This window comes from Mustela nigripes, chromosome 16 (genome assembly GCF_022355385.1).
Source record: "Mustela nigripes isolate SB6536 chromosome 16, MUSNIG.SB6536, whole genome shotgun sequence".
NCBI classification, from domain to species: Eukaryota; Metazoa; Chordata; class Mammalia; order Carnivora; family Mustelidae; genus Mustela; species Mustela nigripes.
The window spans coordinates 56,493,409-56,507,848 of record NC_081572.1 but is presented as its reverse complement, the minus strand read 5'-3'; the positions used below and the strand labels follow the sequence as shown (position 1 = coordinate 56,507,848).

General features: G+C 46.3%; 1 protein-coding gene and 1 long non-coding RNA gene across 3 annotated transcripts in view; one reads left to right on the top strand and one right to left on the bottom strand.

Moving 5' to 3' along the window:
• STX8 (syntaxin 8) overlaps positions 1-14,440 on the bottom strand; it is a 243,462-nt gene that overhangs the window by 140,661 nt on the left and 88,361 nt on the right. The gene's annotated exons all lie outside the window — the stretch shown is intronic.
• On the top strand, positions 121-14,060 carry LOC132003762 (uncharacterized). Its single transcript, XR_009400293.1, has 5 exons — positions 121-395; positions 4,113-4,243; positions 11,639-11,868; positions 13,602-13,643; positions 13,750-14,060. It is a non-coding gene; the product is annotated as an uncharacterized LOC132003762 (long non-coding RNA).

Sequence of the window (14,440 nt, the reverse complement as noted above, 5' to 3'; positions counted from 1 at the left end):
ATCGCAGGGAGAAGAAATAATATGTGAGAAGGTAGGGAAGTGACACGGACAACAGGTGAGGTTGCTGCGGGGTTAGCGTGCTGGACTCTGACCGCTGCTCTTCTGCCCTAAACGGGATGAGGAGCCACTAGAAGTTGCTAGTTGTTTCTAAGAAGCCGGTTCTGTCCGCAGAGGGGCAGACAGAGCACGGCACTGAACACCAGTGGCAGGTGAACCAGCAGCAGTTCTCAAAGGGGCCTTAGGACGAGGAGGTGGTGGCCCAGGTGGGGAGAAAAGACCGGAGAGGCCTTTGGAGGGGTGAAACGAATTGAATTCAGTGACGGCTGTAGCGGTCTGAACCGGAAGATAAATGGGACGGCTACACCAGTGACCTGCAGAACAGGTTGCAGGGAAAGGTAAGGGGTTCGGTGTTAGACCCTCCCTTGCTCTGGGAGTCCCCCTCCGGGTAAGGGTGCTCAGTAAAGGCGGAAATACAGATCTGGGATTTTGGGGAAACAGTGAAACCCGATCAGCACCCCTACGAGGCCAGGGGCGCAGGGATGGGTGAGGATACTGACCAGCCGTCAGGGACAGGAGAGGGTGTGGGGAGAGCACGCAGAGTAAGGAGAAACCGAGGACAGGGTCCTGGACGGCCTGGGATTTAAGGGGTGCTTACCTGTGTGACTCACCTGTTCTTAACACAGCCTTTATCACTAGTTAGTGGCAATGTGAAAACACACTGTCTCCCTAAGGACGTTAAAATTATAATGTTTCATTTCCACCGCTTAGAGAGCACCAGAAGGTATGCAAAAGGCGTATTTGGAATTGAAACAGAAGAAGTTCATATGGCACAGAAGAAAATGAGAACTGGATTAAAAAGGGCTTTGGGTCGCCTGGGTGGCTCAGTGGGTTAAAGCCTCTGCCTTTGGCTCAGGTCATGATCTCAGGGTCCTGGAATCGAGCCCCGAGTCAGGCTCTCTGCTCAGCGGGGAGCCTGCTTCCTCCTCTCTCTCTGCCTGCCTTTCTGCCTACTTGTGATCTCTCTATCTGTCAAATAAATAAAATCTTAAAAAAAAAAAAGGCTTTAAGGGGTGCCTGGGTGGTACAAATGGTTAAGTGTCCAACTCGATTTTGGCTCAGGTGGTGATCTCAGGGTCGTGAGATTGAGTCCCACATCAGCTCAGCTCTGGGAACAGAGTCTGCTAGAAATTCTCTCTCCCTCGGCCCCTCCCCTGCCCTGCTCATACTTTTTCCCTGAAAAAAAAAAAAAAAATTAAATTTGAAAATAAAATTAAAAGGGCCTTAAATAACTGATACAAGGGATTTTATCATTATCTACCAGATTTTAAGGAAACACCTGAAGCTTTCTGAGCATTGAAGTCATGTGGCAAAAAATGGTATTTTTAAAAAAGACTGATATGAGTAGTGTACTAGTAGAAGAAAACTAGAAAGTCTGCCACGAAGGAGCGACTTGGAAGTAACTGTGAGAAGTGAGCAAAACAAGAGCCAGAGGGGTAATAATCATCCCACTAACAGAACAGAACAACTTGCATGGGTCGTAAAATGGTTTTCGTAAAGCGAACCTCTCACTTGCTGAGACAGAGAACAAGAACCATAATCAGCCCAAGGACAGCCTGAGACACCCCAAGAAGTAGGTGGGTAGAAAGGGAAAAGCCTGGGAAGGTACCTGAGGGTCTGTGTTTGGTGGTAAAAGTGGTGGGACGTGGCACCCATGAGATGAACGGAAGCAAGGACTGACATCCAAAATGGTTGGGATTTTCTGTTTTCAAGATTTTATCTTTAAGGAATCTCTACACCCAAAGTGGGGCTCGAACTCACAACCCTGAGCTCAAGAGTTGTGCGTTCCACTAGCACAGCTGGCCAGGTGCCCCTAAAAGGGTCATGATTTTGAAAAATATCAGTTAAGCAACAACAACCACCACAAAAATAAAATAAAATCCACTGAGGTTATACAAGATCACCAACATGCTTAGGACCAAATCTAAACTCCGGGCTACTCGGGTTTTAATAATCAGGATAATGGTTTGGTGGCGATGAATATAATAGAGTGGATGATGATAAACCGTCTGAAAAGCCCGAGCTTTTTTGAAAGATGTTTGGCCCACATGGACGTATGGACGTGGCCGGGCTTGGAGATGTGGGGGTGGCAGGCAGATTTGCAAAAAGAACAAGCCGCATTGTGTGCACGCGGCCTCCCACCAGCTGTTCCTCCCCCAGGTTAGCAGAATGAAACAAACTCCCCCGGCAAGATATTGATTCCCATTTTTCAAGTGCTGACTCCTGGTTTGGATACGGAGCTGAGGTCAGAATTCTTGCGTCCTTTTCCAGCCAAACTGATTTTCGGGACAGGCAAGCAATCACAGAATGCTCTTCCGTGCAATAAATATGAAAATACTTAACCCCCCGGGGGGATTAGGAAGCATAAATCATGTCCTTAAAGGCCCGTGACAAGCTGAAATGAAAAGCACTCGGAGTAGGAAACAGCATGAGACCCCCGGCTACAGCCACGCTCACTGGGTTTGGGGCAGATCGGTATCCTATTAGTTGAATAAGTTTTATGGTTCTGAACGTTATTCGTCAATAGCTACATATCAAGTTGCTCAAACACTTGGTGACTCACCCATCTGTCCAAGTGTGCTACACTCTCCCTGTATCGTCTTGTTCCAAAAGGCTAGTTTCTTTCCAGCCTTTTTTTTTTTTTAAGAACATTTTTTTTTAAAGGATTTATTTATTTATTTATTTGACGGAGAGAGAGAGAGATCACAAGAAGGCAGAGCGGCAGGCGGGGCAGCGGCGGGGGGAGCAGGCTCCCCGCCAAGCAAGGAGCTTGACGTGGGGCTCAATCCCAGGACCCTAGGATCATCACCTGAGCCAAAGGCAGACACTTAACCAACTGAGCCACCCGGGAGGCCCTAAAAAGGACTTCTTCATGGAGTGATGAGCAGGAGGGTTCACTCATCAGAGCCTTACAACAGCCTGCAGCTGGGGGATCACACGACAAGCACAGAGCCTTTTCCCCAGGCTGGTATTAAGAGATTACAGGGAAGGGGGGTGGGGCGCCTAGGTGGCTCAGTTGGTTGGGCATCTGCCTTTGGGTCAGCTCATGATTCTGAGGTCTTGGGTTTGAGTCCCACATCGGGCTCCCTGCTCTTAGGGGAGCCTGCTTCTCCCTCTTCCTCTGCGTTCCATTCCCCCCGCTTGTGTGAACACGTGCTCTCTGTCAAATAAATAAAATATTTTTAAGAGAGAGAGAGAGGGGGTACAGGATGAGGGAGAAATGGACCCAAGTGGAGAGGAGCAAGGCCTGGGATCACCTCTGCCTACTTTCTAGGTAAGCGAGAAAACTGTATGAGTCAGGCAAGTGTGGGCTTCTTAAGCACACACAAGGGGCGACTCAAGGGATAGGAAGTACAAATTGAATTCTAAAAACCACAGCTGATTTTGAGGCGTGTGCTGAACGGCCGGCCTGGCTAGCTTCTCATGAAGGTTGTGTTGCACCAGCTGACAGAGATCAAGGCAACAACACCACCCGTGTTAGACGGGGTCTTTCCACCTGACGTGCAACACACAGTTCTGCCTTCCCTCCTAATGATCATCTCCTCCTCTGCTTCACGGTCAAAGGCACTGATCTGGAAAGAGCTCAGTCACCACTTTCCACTCGAAAAGTCCAGCTGCTGCGCAACCCAAGGCACTTCTCTCTCCGCTTGACATTTACCTTTGGTCCCTGCAATGATTCTACAATTCCGGTTACTCGTTACAAAGTGCTTCCTGGAGGAAAATCAACACTGGCACTCATGGATCCCAGCGCTGGCTTCCGGAATAAAGTAGAATAAGCCTATTTCTCCTTGAAAAATCCTAGGAGGGGCGCCTGGGTGGCTTGGTTGGCTGAGGGTCTGCCGTGTCCTGCAGTCATGATCCCAGGGCCTGGGATCGAGCCCTGCATCGGGCTCCTTGCTCGGTGGGGAGGCTGCTTGTCCTTCTCCCCCTCTGCCTTCAGCTCCCCTTGCTTGTTCTCTATGCATCAAATAACTAAAATCTTTTTAAAAAATTCTATAATCTCCCCTTTACAGTATATCTCTTTGTTTCTTTCTGTATTTGTTCTAAATACCTAGGCCCTTATAAACCCAAGTATGACCCAAAGAGCAGTGGTTCTGACACCGTCCAGAAGCTGTCAGAAAGGCAGACTCCCAGGCCTTGCCTCTGGCCTCCGGACTCCGGATCTGCATTTTAGCAGGATCTGCAGGTAATTCATATGTACATTCTAGTCCGGGACCAGGAGTTGGTAAACATTTTCTGCCAGATGGTAAATATTTTAGGCTTTGCAGGCCATATGTCTCTGGGGCAATTAGCACAAAAGCAACCATAGATAATATGTAATCAAACAAGCAGGGCTGTCTTAAAAAGAAAAAAATAACTTTACAGACACCGGCATTTGGATTGCATATCATTTTCACAGGTCATGAAATACTATTCTGCTTTTGGGCTTCTCAACCCTTTAAAAATCTAGAATCCTACGTTCTTAGCTTGTGTACCGTACAGAAAGGCAGTGGGCCCCAGTCTGCTGAGCCCTGCTCTATACCCTGGGACTGACATTATTTGCCAGCTCCACTGGGGCTTGTTCCCCGAGTCTAGATAATGTGTTCCAAGCCCTTAATGCGGCATGTAGAACTGAATCAAACACAAAGGATGATTTTTCAATAATGCAGGGTACGGCAAGACTGTTACTTTTGATTCTAATAGTCTCAGTCTTAACAGAGACCAAGGCTTATTAACACAATCCTACTTTAGCACAGCAGGGTGCAATACAGCTGGACGAGATCGAGTTGTGAACAACTAAAAGGCTGGGGTTTTTTTCTTGTTTTTTTTTAACCATTTTGCAAAATGAACTTTTATCCCCAATAGCCGTATCCTCTCCATACCGGGGTAACGGCTATGAATTACCACTATTATACTCTCCTCCATATAAATTCTGTCATTTTTATCAGGGAAGGACTGCTGACCAGCCTTCCTGATTGGGCGAGGGGGAGTTCTGGAGCTGGAACGTTCTGCCATATGCCTTTTTTTTTTAAATCCATTAAAAAATTCTCACCAGAATATCCCCTAGTGTGTGTGACAAATGAAGACACGTGGGATTTTTCCAACCATGGTCGGGACAGGTAAAAGGAAGCTGGCAGCCAGGCATGGTGGTGGCATAAACCAGCCCACGTGCAGAGCCCTGGAAGGTGTCGCCAGGAAATGCACGAAGAAGGGAGGCCATAAGAAAAGACGGGATAATTCCTTTAAGTCTAATGACCTCTGACCTGAATTACTCCATGAGATCACAGATGGGAGAATTACTGAGTAAGATGACATTAGAGAGATTTTCTGACTCTGAAATGTGGAGATTTGTCCCTTGTACCATTACTCACCGGGGCTGGGAGGCACCTCTCATTTACCCCACGGCCCTCAGACCTCCCTTTGGATTCATCCCGAAAGCCTGCAGATTCCTCCTTTCTCTTTCTCCGATGTACCCCTCCCTCCCTTCTTTGTCACCATCCTTGTCCATGCTTCCCTCCAAATCCAACTGGCCACAGACATCCGTGATATTCCAAATCACCGCCCAGTGAAATCCATGCAAATCACTTTTTCTTCCTCTTTTGCTCACTGTCATTCTGAATAATCTTCTGGAGTTTCCCAATACTTAGAACACGGGGCCCCGTGTCCCCAAAGCTACCACCCACTCTTTCTTCAAAGACAATGGCCCAGCTCAGCCTCCATTTGAGGCCAAAGTGACTCTCCCCCCTCTTTCCAGAGTCCCCTCTTTCTAGCTCATCTACACTTCAGTTTTAGAGCCCCACTGTCTCTGGAAAAATGACACATCCTGCCTCCCCTGACCAAGGGGCAAAAAACTCTCTGCTCCTTTATATCTCCGTACTCAGTGACAGAATCTGTCCATCCAGCGGGCTGGGGTGATCATAGACAAGAAAGAACAATCAGTTGTGTTATGAAACCCCCACCAAATAATATGCGACCTTTCTATTTTTTTTAAATGTTAATTTAATTAAGTAATTAAATAATTTATTTGAAAGAGCACGAGTGGGAGCGGGCAGAGGGAGAGAGAGAATCTCAAGCAGACTCCATGCTAACCATGGAGCCTGACTCGGGGCTCAACCTCATGACTTTGAGGTCACAACCTGAGCTGAAATCCAGGCAGATGCACAACCGACTGAGCCACCCAGGTGCCGCACATGCCTCCGTCCTCGCACTTCCGCCCCCGTGCACAGGGGCTCACTCCGTCCCTCGTCTGCTAACCTTTCACACATTGCACTCTTACTTGCTCCTTCACGTCCACCAACTCAGTCCCTCTGCTGTGCCACGCTTCCCGGACCATGCTGGCCCCCTTCTGCACTAGCCAACTCTGAGAAAGATCTTCCAAAAGTTCACAACTAGAGGGGCACCTGGGTCACTCGGCTGGTTAAGCGTCTGCCTTTAGCTCATGATCCCAGGATTCTGGGATCAAGTCCCATGTCAGGCTCCCTGCTCAGCAGGGACTCTGCTTGTTCCTCTTCCTCTGCCCCTCCCCACAGCTCTCATGCTCTCTCAAATAAAAAAAATCTTGAAATAAAAAAAAATGTTTGCAACTAGGAAGACACATCATGTCCAATTAGCATGGACTCAGCAGAATCATCTCCAGCCGAGACCTGGTCTTTCTACCTTAATTTGTAATATTAGCCCTCCAGGGAAAGTTCTGCAGCTCTGTTCAAGGCAGGATCACAATGCTGGCTTCACCTGGAGCTTAGAGAGGCAAACTAAAAATCCTAAAACCCAGGACCAGCTCATCTGGAAGCGAGAAGTCTCGAGAGGTGGTAAAATTCCTATCGTGAACACATCATCTTCACGAAAGAAAACCAAAAGGCTAGTTCTCGTGTGTGCGTGTGTGTGTGTGTGTGTGTGTGAATGCACACTTAACATAAATTCTCTTTTTTTTTTTTTCGGGGTGGGGAAGAGGCAACTTCCTGACCTCTCCAGATGATTTCCTTAGGATCCTGGCTGTGGATATTTGCATGGATTTTTCAATAGCTGGTTGTGTAAAGGGAGACAGAGCTTTTGTCTTTACCCCCGAAAAGAATTGAAACAGACTCTTTCTTTCAAAAGTTGGCAGAGCTACGTGGCAGAGGGGTCCAGCTCATTTGTAGAGGCGAACATGTTGCCGTCTAACCCAGATTGATCACCAGCTGGGAGGCAAGGCGTTCCACTGGAGGTTCACAATAACACTGGCGCTTTGCTGCTCTGCTGACGGTCAGCGACAGATTGATGTGGAGTTCTTGGAGCAGGGAGGCTGGCTGCCGAGGAGGGCTTGGGGCAGTGAAGGAGGTCGCAAGTGGATTATTCATGAGCTCCCTGCCTACAAAAATAAAAGTTTCCCACCTTTCTGACCTGAGCCTGGAGAACCGTCAGGGCCTCAGTTTGCTTTGTGACTTGGAAGGCTGAGCAGAGCTTTCCAGAAGAACATAAAAAATGAGTACTTATTGGCACTTTCCAATGAAATGCCAAAATCCACAAAGAGAAATGACCACGGAGCAATTTTTTTCCTTTTCCCACTGCGAGTGGGAAAGAAGAGACATGATGTTTTATGTCACTGCTCAAGAGTTTGTTTTGTGAGAACAAGTGAAGATGTACGGCTTGTGACGCTATCTGCAGCGAGTCTGGCCAGGGTCTCGGGAGAAGAACGGCACGTTGCTGGGTGTCTTTGAGGACAGGGAGGAAGGCAAAACTGTCGGAAGGGAGAGCCTGGAGACACCACGCAGGCAGGCAAGGCACCTTCGCTTGTTTAAGAAAACTGGTCCCACAGTGACAAATTAAAAAAAAAAAAAAAAAAAAAAAGGATTGACCTGCCAATGGGCTTTATTTCGTGCAAGTGTGAATTATTAAATTTTCCAAAATCTTGCATTTTTTTTTAAAAAAAGATCATAACATGCTTCCCACCCTCCAGTTTACTTTTTTAAACCACGAGGATACTCTAGGTACGCGAATACTCCGAAAGTCGTTTTCTGCGCTTGTTTTCTGCCGTCTCCCAAGAAGACGTTTTAACCAGAGACAGGCAGCCCACAAAAATGGGAGCGATCACACAGGCGTCAGGGACCATGCTGCTTGCCACGGGATTGCTAGAGCTTAGAAGAATGCTGGCACATAGATCCTCACTCAATATTTGCTGACTGCCTGGCCATTTGCTGGAAGCCAACTTAGCAACTTGTTATTCTAGCCTACTAGGAATGTTTAATGACAAAGTTTCGGGAGCCGCTTTCCCACAAACTTCAAAAACCATCTTCATGGAGAGACACAATGAACACTGTCCCGGGGTCTTCTGTTACCACTGGGTCCACGGTTACAAGTACTAAATTAAAGCAGAATGTAAAGAAGACATTGGCCCGTGGGATTAATTTCGGCACAGCTAGTGAGAGGGAGGAAGCAGACTACTGTTTTCCTTTTCATGGGAGTGCTGCATGGGTTACTCTACAAAGATAGAGAGGAATAAATATGTACTAGTTAATGACGGGAGAAGCAACAGTTTTTTGGCAGTAGTACAAAGCCAGGAAATTTAGCAGTTTCCAGAGAGCTGCGTATGCTTTTCGGTGAAAGGGCTTATGATAGCACTCCCTAATGAAATGCCAAAATCCACACCGAGAATGACTGAGTAGCCTTTCTTTTTTTCCTTTTTCCCACTGCGAGCGAGACAGGAGATGCGTGATATTCATGTCACTGCCAGGATAGTTTGTTTTGTAACAATATATGAAGAGAGACGGCGTATGACACCACCTGTACTGTGCTGTTTGTTAGTATTTTAATAGGTGATTAATCTTGATTTGATAGGATTTAAGATTTTTATTTTTTGGCACATATGCTCAAGCTATTATGTTATAAATCTCCAACTTTTCAGCAAATGTCATCCTGATTGTTCCCTACTGCACAGAACACTACCAGCGAAATATTCAAGGTCAGGAACTTGGATTCTTTACCCACTGTATTCAGGAAAACCAATTTATTGTTCTGTCTCGGTAAAGAGGGGTGACTTCTTTGGGACCTATATCATATTGGCAATCAATCTAGAAAACTTATAATTACTTTTAGGCAATGGGCGTTTGGTAAGTGCATTAATCTGTCTCCATGAATTTAAACACATGCCCTATAGCTATTACTAAGATAAAATTCAGAGCTGAACATTTCTTATTACTTTAAGAATGAAGTGTATGCTTATTATGTTTGAATGGTGCATGTGATCTTCCAGCATAAGTCAAGAGCAAGACTTTGCCGTGGGGGTGAAATCTTGGGAAGGTCTTGAAGTGGTTTTAAAGCAATCTCCACACTGAGTGGCCCTGGTTTGGCAGGTTAATTTCCTAATTTCTCGGAGTAAAAACACTGGCCGCTGCTTGCTCTTAAGACCAAGCCATGACAAATCGTTGTTTAAATTAAGCCGGATGTTAAGCATTTTGGAAGAGAGAAAAACAGAGGTGAATTCGCCACTTGCTAAACTGCATCTGCGACCCCCAGAACGATACCCGTGACACCTGTGCAGTCATTCCTGGCCACGCGCAGAGCGTAGATAATCTGAGTCATCTGACCGCACTCCCAGCTGGGTCCCAGCTCCCAGCCAGACATGGCTCGGCCTTCTTGTGTCGGCTCTCGCACTGGAACCATCAGTTTCCTGGCCAATTGAGTGCCATGGTTTTCACATTCTTGTGCTTTTTGTGGGTGGTTAGGCATGGCCCCCCAGCACAGGTTGGGATGTGTCTTATGGAGTGAATGCACGCATTAGATTAATGCACGAATTCAGCATAACTGAATCAACAGTGTATTATAGAACGTGTTTTTAAATAGAAACACACTTAAGAGAAGATTACATATTGATCAACTGGCAAAATGTTGGGACCGGAGCCTCCTAGGAACCTCACCTTGGACATCCCCTGGGATCGATGGCTCAGTAGTCACAAATTCAGTGGTCACAGTGACTGCACAGACCACACGTATGCTAAATAACGAGAACCGGGGCTAATTATTTTTTAAATGACCTTCAGGCAAAACTTTCACTCTTCTGAGAAAGAGATTTTGCTTTTGAAGAGGAAGGGCTAAGCTCTCTACATTATCAAAAGTATTAATGCAGCCAATTTTTATATTTTTAAGGTTTTATTTATTTGACAGAGAGAGAGCACAACAGGGCGAGGGTGGGGGAGGGAGAAGGCGGCTCCTCGCTGAGCAAGGAGTCAGATGTGGGGCTTGATCCCGGCACCCAGATCATGAACCAAGCCAAAGGCAGATGCTTAACTGACTGAGCCAGCCAGGCACCCCAGGAATCAGTTTTTAAAGAGGTGCTAAAAACGGCTTTAAAAAAAATGCTTTTAATGACAATACCAGCGCTGGCAAGAATGAGGGGCAACAGGAACCTGCATATACTGCTGGCAGGAATGCAGGCACGAAAACTGATCTTACGTTCTCCAAGGAGAGCAGCAAGCCTATCCCAAGGAAATACGCACAGGAAATAAAAACAGGGATTCACAAAGACCTAAACATGATTGTTTGTGGCGGCATTATTCAAGAGTGCCAAAGATCGGAAGCAACCCACTGTCCTTGCACTGGTGAATGAACTGACAAGCTGGTACGGTGATACGGTGGGACAGTCACCAGCAAGAAAACGGAATGGGCTCCAGATATAGGCACCCGTCTGGACGAAGCTCAGACGCGCTCTCACCTCAGTGAAAGTAGCCAGATTCAGAAGCCACACAGTGCCTGACCCCATTTCTATTCCACTTTGGAAAAGCAAAGCTGGAATGGGAGAAAACAAATCGGTGACACAGGGGGAGGGGACAGAGGAGGAATCGGCCACAAAGGGGTGTGAGGGAAGTTTCTGGGCACGATGGACCTGTTCTGTACCCCGGTTGCACGTGTTTGTCAAAATGCATAGAACTGCTCCCCTAAAAAGGACAAAGTTTACTAGAGGGGAGTCCCATCTCAAAAACCCCACCACACATACACATAAGGTAACAAAGGACAATAACGCATTGACGATAGCCATGCCATTCAATTCTCTGATTTTTACCAAGGCTCACAGGCGTGCTTTTAGCCAGCATCATATAAGTGGATGATTTATTTTGTCTTTTAGAAAATTTGGTTTGTCCTGCCCCTCTAGCGAAGACAAGCTCGTGACAGTGGGACATGTGAATTGGCTTCCCATAATCATCTTTCTCGTGCAGAAATGGTTTTATTCTTGGGTGTTCTCAGCCTATTGTGCAAGATCTGCCCCTACCCAGCCACTGCGGAAAGGCCAGCTGGGGTCCCGAGACACGGCCTCTTTGGTGGCCTTCCTGCAGGGGGGGAACCTTCTCCTGCTTCCAACCTCAGAACCAGCATGTAAGGAGCACAGACTGTGCCCCCAGGCCCGGGGTGCAGCCGGGGACTCTAAGAGTGAATCAGACAGCCTGCTTCCCATCACTTCCTCGCTGGGTCTTAAAGCAAAGGCACCTGCACGGATCTGATCCCTTAAAACCTCTGGCAGGAGCTCCACATCACAATTCTCTCCTTTGTTTACACTCTTTCTCCCTCTCAGCATTTATCTTCCCTTTCCCCCAGCCTAATCCTCACCATAATCCCATTACCATCTCAACAGTTTGACTCACAGGGTAGTCCCAGCTCCTGGTGCTTAAAGCTGTCTCCTTGTGGAAGAAAAACAGGGCCACAGGTGGCACTGCTGTCACACCTTTTCCTCTCACGCGCTCTTACGGAGGATGCACGCTCTTAAGGAGGATGCACGAGACTGGTATCTCTACAGAGACTAACGGTTCCAGTGGAAGAACTCAACACGAAGCATTATTTCCGTGTTTAATGTAATCTCCCCAAGTAAGTACGAATTCCCTTTGGATACAGCGGTTTTTGTAATTTTCCTGAGTAAATGCTCCTCTGACAGAAACGTGGACTCTGCTACAGTTCATGGTTTCTAATGACTTACAGGAACTTAAAATACTCTGTGTCAGCTACAAGTAACTAGTATGTCTAGTCCAAAAGTCCTCATTTAGCTCCTGCAATACGTATGTCCAAATTCTCTTCCTAATCTTATCAATATACCTGTCTTTACGTTTTCCCTCTCGATAAAAAATGAGTATTTAAGGAAACATGGGAAGATAACCCAAGGCATAGGGTTTTCCCCAAATGATCATTGACTTTTGAATACCTCAGAAGACATGAACAGGTAAGGTAAACACACACACCTACACTCATGTACACAGACACACAGAGTCCCCAGATTCTTGGAAAACTGAGCCAAAGTCTCACTGCTTCGGAAATCTGCATTTGACAGTTTTTTTTTCTTATTTGGTTTAGTTTGGGTGTTATCTGCTATATGCTTTTTTTCCTAAATCCAATTAAATTAAATCGACCATTTACATTTAAAATGCAGAGGCACTAGAGGTGCCTGAGTGGCTCAATGCTCAATTTTGGCTCAGGTCATGATCTCGGGTCGTGAGATTGAGCCCTGTGTCGGGGCTCTGCGCTCTGCACGGAGTCTGCCTGTCCTTCTCCCTCTGCTCCTCCCCCTGCTCTTTCTCTCTCTCTGGAGTAAATAAATACGGTCTTTAAAAAAAACATTCTCTCTCCCTTTCCCTCTGCTCCTCCGCCCTCACGGTCTCTCTCTAAAAAACCAAAAGCAAAATACAATAAAACTCAGAAGCACTTTCTCCCATCTCTCAATATTAGGTCGATGAACCATCCTCCTGGGGTCAAACAGTGAGTAACTATATGGAGATTTCACAGAGAAGACAGGCCCCCACGGCAATTTCATCTTCATTACGACTGGGCTAGTAGGGGACTCGGATTCTGGTTACTAGTAACCTGTAACATCAGCTGGTGGTAACCGTAACATAATCTGGAACCATCTTTGATGTTTTAGTCTAAGTCTCTTAATTGAGTCTCATGCCAGACATTCCCAACACCTGAGAGCTTCTTGGTGGGGTCTTTGCCTGAAACAATGAACCCTATATTCCCTTCTCTCAAACACAAGAGTGGTTGTGAGAGGAAGACTGATGGAGGCAAGGTGGGGGAAGAGGGAAAAACAGTTCTCTTCGATCTCATATGTAATTTAGATGCCAAATACAGGGGGAAAAAAATCTTTGCTCACCAAGAAGTGAAATGTAAATACAAAGTCTTTCTGCTTCTTTCTTTCTTTCTTTCTTTTTTTTTTTTTTTTAAGATTTTATTTACTTATTTGACAGACAGAGATCACAAGAGACAGGCAGAGAGAGAGGAGGAAGCAGGCTCCCTGCTGAGCAGAAAGCCCGATATGGGGCTTGATCCCAGGACCCCTGACCTGAGCCGAAGGCAGAGGTTTTAACGCACTGAGCCACCCAGGCGCCCCCCACCCCGCCTCTTTTTAAGAAGTCTTTCTGTTTCTTAAGACTGGTTCTTAGTTACCTAATTATAATGCTTTTGTCTGAGTGTCCCAGTGCAATGGGCTGGACCTAGGTCTTCTTTTAGGCCCTTCTCATTTCTAAGGCCCAACCTGGCTGATAGCTGGTGTGGGGATCTGAAGGGTAAATTTCCTAGGCCCCGAAACTCACTGACACTGGTTCATGCTGCAGGTTCATCCAATCCATTGTAAAACTCCAGGAAAACCAAGAAAGGTAGGTATAAATCAGCTCAGTTTCCATAGCTCTAGTGAAAACATGTTTACTCCATGGAGAAAACGCTATTGGTATTTAACGATGACTGTGTTCAATGCTCGTACAGATCATGAAGAACTTAGATGCTCGGGGCTGAATTAGGCAGGAGCCCAGACACCATGCAGCACTTGCCAATACCGGGACTCCGATTATTCATCTTTCTTACAAAATATTGCAATTCTCTGTTCACAACGCTGCCTTTGCCACCAGAGGGTAAATTCCTTCAAGGGGAGGGACCAAGGCCAGGAAGACAAGTTCTAATAGATCTCTGTACCCAGCACTCCGCACACTCTGCAACAAGTGGATGTTGGATATCGGTTTGTTGAATTAATAAATAAACGGTGCCATGAGTCTCTTGCTCCCGGGCGACAGGGAGATTTGGATTGTAGCTAAAGAAGGGAGAAGAGGAGGCTATGGGAAGGTGCTCTAACACAGATGGGGTGACAAAAACACTGTCGTCAAAGAGGCACAGTGGAGTTTGAGAAAATTATCTCATAAAATGAAAGTGGAAAAGGCTACAGAAAAGGCTGTATTTCTAAATATTTTTCAGAGTCATCTTAATTATATATAATTGACAAATCAGGGATTATAAATAGAGAATTGCTACAGCCCTGAACGCATGTAAGTTCCAAGTGGGGCAAGACATTTGGAAATACAGGGATTATCTTATATTTAGGTATGCAATTTTACAAGAGTAGATAAGTAACAGTAAAGGCACCTGGGACACCAGGGAATGCACAGCAAGGAAAATATTTTGG